We start from the raw sequence: 6,871 nt of genomic DNA on the forward strand, positions 1-6,871 counted from the left end.
TGGGCAAAGGAACTGAGCAGTTTTCCAAGGAAGACATGCAAATGACCAAGAGGAATATGAAAAGGTATTCAAAATCACGAATATCAGGGAAATGCAAATCAAAACCATATTGAGACATCACCTCATGTCTATTATAATGGCTATTATTAAAAAGTCAAGAGATGATAACTGTTGGTCAGGATGTGGAGAAAGGGAAAGCTTGTATGTTGTTGGTGTGAATGTAAAGTGGTGTAGTCGCTGTGGAAAACAGTATGGAGATCGTTCAAAAATTAAAAATAAACCCACCATATGACCCAACAATTTCACTTCTGAGTATATATCTGAAGGAAATGAGACCACTATCTCTTAGAAAGCTACACCCCATGTTCATTGCATTTTTCTCAATAACCAAGACATGGAAACAACCTAAATGTTCAGCAGTGAATGAACTGGTAAAGAAAATGTTGAATTGAATATAAAGTGAATATATAAATATATTCCATATGGTCTTACTTATATGTGGAATCTTAAAAAATGAATTCATAGATAACAGAACAGATGTGGTTACTAGGAACATGGGGTGGGAAGTGGGCAAAATGTGGGAAGGTAATGAAAAGGTACAAAATTCCAGTTATAAGATAAATAAATTCTGCAGATGTAATGTATAACATAGTGAATAAAGTTAACAGTATTGTATCATGTATTTGAAAGTTGCTAAAAGAGTAAATCTTAAAAGTTCCCGTTAAGAAAGAAAAGAAAAAGAAAGAAGGAAAGAAAGAAAGAGAGAAAAAGAAAGGAAAGGAAGGGAAGGGAAAGGAAAAGAAGGGAAAGGAAAGGAAAGGGAAGGGAAGGGAAGGAAAGGAAAGGAAAGAAAAGGAAAGGAAAGGAACATCAAATGGTGAATTTTCTTGTAGAGTATCTTTGAGGGAGGACTGTACTCTGTACCATCTTATTCATGACTATTCTAGCATTTGTAACAATGCTTTAGCAAAATATTTGAGTTACTACCTCTTAGGAAACTTCCCCATAGCAGTGCTTCTGGCCAATTTCTAGTAAAAATGGCATTCTTGCTTGTCAGAAAACTCTTCTTGTGTGTGTGCCTACATTGAGGCTGGAGATGGGAAGGTGGATATTGGCTAATTTGATTATCTTCCTGTTGATCAGCTTTGGCAAAGCATACTTTAATAATAAGAAATGCAAACTTTTATGTTAACTTGCATATGACTTCCTATTGTCCATATATTTATATGCAGGAATCTCAGAAGCCTGGGGTAAGAATGTGTGCCTTCCTGTGCACCCCCAAGTGACAGACATTCCTTAAATGTCTGTGGACCCTGTCCCTTCCTCCTCTGTCTCCTAGTCTTAATCCAACCCATGTCCTACTTGCTAGACTTACTGACCCATCTGCCAAAACAGGACACTAATATAACAATGCTTCGTGCAATTGAATGTGGACACAAATCATTGTAAAATGCAGATTTGGTTACAGCAGGTCTTTTGCGGGACCTGAGAGTCTGCCTTTCTAACAGCTCCCTTATGATACTTCTTGCTCATGGTCTGTAGATCATACTTTGAGCAGCAAAGCTCTACAGAAAGAGTCAGCAGACTTTCTGTAAAGGGTCAGATCGTAAAATTTAAGGCTTTATGGGCCAAAAGGTCTCCTTCCAATTACTCAGTTCTGCTACTTCAGCATGAAAGTATATGGACAACACGTAAATGAATGGGTGTGCCTTGGTTCCAATAAAACTTATGTACCATGAAATGTGAATTTCATAGAATTTTCACATGTTAGGAAATTTTATTCTTTTTCCTCTACCTTTTAAAAGTGTAAAAACCATTCTTACTCCAGAGCTACACAAAAACTGGTGGTGGGCTGGTACTCCAGTTTGTCAACCTCCAGTCTAAAGCACGAATCTTGAGGGCACAGACTCTAGCGTGGGTTCTTGCTCAGCCTTTTCCTAACTCTTGTTTTTCCCTGGCCTCTTTTCTAACTCTTGTCAGCCCCCTGCCCTCTAAGTCACTCCCCCCAAAGCCCCTGCAAAACAGACAGAATACAATAAACAAAAAGGCAATAGTAAGTCCTTCCCTATCAATGATTAGACGTAATTGACAAAACATAATGGAGAAAACGCAAGGGAACTGCGGTTTCTGGCTCCGCCACCGGCTTAGGGGGCTCACTCATAGCCACCATGAGCTAGGACTTTGTGCAAAATGCAGCGAATCCCTGTATGGCCTCAAATACATATGGATGGATGATGGCCCCGACTGTGTGCCCTGCTATGACAACACCTTTGCCACCGCCTGTGCTGAGTGCCAGCCGCATGTGGGGCACGACTCAAGGGAGGTGTTCTACCAAGACCACCACATCCAGGTGGGCTGCTGCCGGTGCCAGAGCTTCTCTTGCCAGTACAGTGAGCTGCTGTGCATTGACTGCTGCAGCAGTGCCTTGTCCTGGGAGTTCACCTGCAGGGTACGCCGTCATGCCTGGGTCCCGGAAGCTGGAATGCAGAAGAGGCCAGACAGGGCCCGAGCACTGCTTCTGGTGCAGTGGTTTGTGAGCAGCTGCTGGGCTCCTGTTCCTCTGTGCCCTGCAAGCATGCTCATTACTGCGTGCCCTGCCAGGAGAACAAGCTTTCTCCTCACCGTACCCTCCGCAGCCAGTCATTGACATAGGGTGCGTAACATACCGTGATCGGCCCTGGCATCAAGAATGCCTGGTCTGCACAGGGAGCCAAATGTGCATGGCAGAGCAGCAGTTTGCTTCCAGGGATGATGATCCCTACTGAGTGGCCGGTTTTGGAGAAGTGTTTGCACCCAAGTGCAGCAGCTGCAAATGTAGCATCATAGGACTGGGTGGAGGCAAGTACGTGCCCTTCTAAGACCACCACTGGCACCACAGCTCCATCTCCTGTGCCCTCTGTGCCACCTCCCTGGTGGACCAAGGATTTGTGGGGGGGCTGGAGACCAAGTGCTGTGCCAGGGGTGGGGCCCATCAGGCCTTGAACCAGGACTCCTGGGTCCATAGCCTCTTAAACCAGGGCTCTAGGACTAAGGCTCCTTTTCCAAACCACCTTTGGGACCCAGTTGGGGTCCTTCTGGGCTCCAGGATTCAGCCTCCATGCTCTAACATACCCAGACCGGTACTTGTTTACCCAGGACCCCCAAACCTGGGATCTTATGGAGCTTCCATGATTCAAATCCCCACTGCAAGCCTAGACTCCAGAATTTAGCCATCTCCCTATAGTCTGGGTTCCTAGACCAAAACTTCTTCCCAAATCAGGGCTCTAGACTCAACCTTCCAAACCTGGAATCTGGGACCCAGGCCCTCTTCAATCTCGACATCTTTCCAGAGACTTTAGTTCTCCCATGGGTGCCGGAGAAGTCCTCAAAAGTGGAGTATATTCAGGCTTGACCCTCCTCACCCCATGCCACCCAACCTCAAGGCTAGGGCTCTCTGGGCAGCAAATCAGGAGTTCACTGTTTAAGGAGGTTCTATAATATTGCCCAGTCATGTCTGTTGAATGTTTTCTGATTTCATTTCAGCTCCATTCTGCCCACAGATGGGCAGAGGGATGGGACTGGTTCACCTGCCTTCCAGATTTTGCAATAAAGCAGTGTGAGGAAAAAACAAAAATAATGAAAACGAAGAATTTACCCTTCCCCCAAACTGAATAGGAGGTGATAGTTCCAAATTTATTTTGTAAGTCCTGCATTTCTGATACCAAAGCCAAACAAAGAAAACTATAAGAAATGAAAATGATAGGCTAATATCATTGATGAATATAGATGCAAAAATCCTCACCAAAATACAAGTAAACTGAATTCAATAGTACATTAAGAATATCATACAATATGATAAGTGGGATTTATTTCTGGGATGCAAGGATGGTTCAACATACGTAAATCAATAAATGTGATAGACCACATTAATAGAATGAAGAATAAAAATTACAAGATCATCTCACTAGATGCAGAAAAAGCATTTAAAATACTCACACACTCATTCAGACAAAAACTCTCAACAAACTAGGTATAAAAGGAATGTAACTCAACATAATAAAGACCACATTTGATAAGCCCACAGCTAACATCATACTCAATAGTAAAAAATTGAAAAATTTTCTCTAAGATCAGGAATAAGAAGAGGATGTCAATTCTCACCACGTTCATTCAAGATAAGTAGTGGAAGTCCTATGAAAGAAAAAGTCCCAGGTGAGAAAAAAAAATGCATTCAAATCAGAAAGGCAGAAATAAGACTTATCTTTTTGCAGGTGACATGACTTATATGAAAACTCCATACATAAAAAAATTATTAGAACAAATAAATGGATTCAGCAAAATTATACAATACAAAGTCAACATGCAAAAAACAGTTGCATTTCTATACATTAACAACAAACCCTCTGACAGGGAAATTAAGAAACAATCTCATTTACGTAGCATCAAATAATAAAATACTGTAGAATAAACTTAACAAAGGAAGTAATGAAGTTCACTGAGAATTATAAACATTTCCAAAATAAAGAAAGCATATTAAAGAAAGCAATATATATATATACATAAAGATATTTTGTGTTGATGAAATGGAAGACTTGATATTGTTAAAATGTCCATACTACCCAAAACAATTTATAGATTCAATACTATCTTTTTAAAAACCCAATGACATTGTTGACAGTAATGGAAAAGACAATTCTAAAATTCACAGAGACCCAGAATAGGCACAGAGATCATGAGAAAGAAGAACAAAGCTGGAGGCATCACACTTCCTGATTTCAAATATATTGCAAAGCTATTTTAAGCACAACAGTACAATACATGAATAAAGACGGACATATGGATTGATTGAACAGAATAGGGAGCCTAGGAATAAACCCACTGATCTTTTAACAAAGGTGGCAGGAAGACACAATGGGAAAAGGAAAAGTATAGTTTCTTCAACAAATGGTGCTGGGAAAACTGGGTATTCACATGCAAAAAAAAAAAAAAAAAAAAGAATCAGATCCCTACCTTATGCCATGCTCAAAAATCAACTCAAAATTAAAGACTTAAACACAGACCTGAACTATAAAACTCCTAGAAGTAAATGTAGAGGAAAAGCCTTTTGACGTTGGTCTTGGTAATGATGTTTTGAATATAACAATAAGAACACACAGACAACAAAGGTAAAAGTACTCAAGTGAGACTACATCAAATCATAAACCCTCTGCACGAATATGGAAACAATCAAAAAAATGAAAAGAAAATGCACAGAATGGAAGAAAACTTGCAAACTGTCTATCTGGTAAGGAGTTGATTTCCTTAAGTATGTAAGAAATTCATCCAAGTTGATAGCAAAAAAAACCCCAAATAACCCAATTGAAAAGTGGGCAAATGACTTGAAAAGACATTTTTCCAAAGATATATAAATGACCAACAGGTATGCGAAAAGATGCTTGACATTATTATCAGGAAAATGCAAATCAAGACTACAATGAAATATCACCTCACACCTGTTAGGATGGCTATTACACATTTTAAAAAGATACTGGGTGAGGATGTGAAGAAATTGGAACCCTTGTGTACTTTTGGGAATGTAAAATGGTTCAGCAGCTATGGAAAACAGTAGGGAGTTTCCTCAAAAACTCAAAGTAGAACTACCATATGGTCCAGCTGTCCCACTTCTAGGTACATATCAAAAAGAATTGAAATCAGGATCTCAAAGAGATATCTGCACTCTCATGTTCACTACAGCATTATTCATAATAGCCAAGATACAGAAAAAAACCAAGTGTCCATTGGTAGATGAATGAGTAAAGAATATATGGTATATGCATAGAATTGAATATTATTCAGCTTTACAAATGAGTAAAGAATATATGGTATATGCATAGAACTGAATATTATTCAGCTTTACAAAGGAAGAAACTCCCAGCATTTGTGACAACATGGATGAACCTGGAGGACATTATGCTAAGTGAAATAAGTCATTCACAGAAGGACCAATACCGCATGATTTCACTTATATGAGGTATCTTAAATAGTAAAACTCTTAGAAGCAGAGAATACAATAGTGGTTGCCAGAAGCTGAAGCATGACCCGTAGGGAAAATAGTGAGTTGTTCATTTGTTCATTGGGTATAAAAATTTGGTTTGAGAGATGAATGAGTTCTGGAGATCTGCTGTATAATAGTTAACATTATGGTACTGTGTACTTCAGAATTTAAAGGGTAAATCTCCTGATAATTGTTCTTACCACAAAAAAAAAAAAAACAAAAACAAAAAATCAAGGGTGGTAGAGGAAGCTATTAATGTGTAGAGAAAGAGTGTAAATGGGAGATCACTGTATCTTCCTTTCAATTTTGCTATGAACCTAAAACTGTTCTAAAAAAAAATCTTAAAAAAAAAACAAAGCAAAGGGACACAAGGAAACTCTGGAAGTGTTGGATATGTCTATTCCTAGATTGTAGTGATGGCATCATGGCTGCTTGTATATTTCCAAATGCATCAAACTGTACATATTGAATATATGCAGATATCATATATCTGTTGTACATCTGTTTTACCTCAATACATTTTAAAAAATTTCAATTAGAAAAATAATATGTTGCCAATCAAGTTATGGAAAATAGTTGTACTAAAAATCAAAGAAATGTATATTAAAATATTTATGTTTCAAATTAGGAAATATATTTTTAGAATTAAATTCCAAGTGTTTATAGTTGAGACAGTATTATCACGCACAGTTGATGGAAACATAAATTGGAACTTCAGTTCTAGAAAATTTTGACAGCGTACATAGAAATACTTTCAAATTTTCTAATCTTTGATTCACCAATCTCATTTCTCAGAATAAACATTAAGAAATAGTGATGTGGCAAAAATGATTGTATATGGTATGCTCAATTTAAATA

At 38.5% G+C, this 6,871-nt stretch overlaps 1 pseudogene; it reads left to right on the forward strand.

The window, feature by feature from the left end:
- Positions 1 to 2,098: 2,098 nt before the first annotated feature.
- On the forward strand, positions 2,099 to 3,004 carry LOC124527243 (four and a half LIM domains protein 3-like; annotated as a pseudogene).
- The last annotated feature ends 3,867 nt before the right edge of the window (positions 3,005 to 6,871 follow it).

This window comes from Lynx rufus, unplaced genomic scaffold (genome assembly GCF_022079265.1).
Source record: "Lynx rufus isolate CCGP_SWC_20201006 ecotype Redwood Valley unplaced genomic scaffold, mLynRuf1.p SCAF_5, whole genome shotgun sequence".
Taxonomy (NCBI): domain Eukaryota; kingdom Metazoa; phylum Chordata; class Mammalia; order Carnivora; family Felidae; genus Lynx; species Lynx rufus.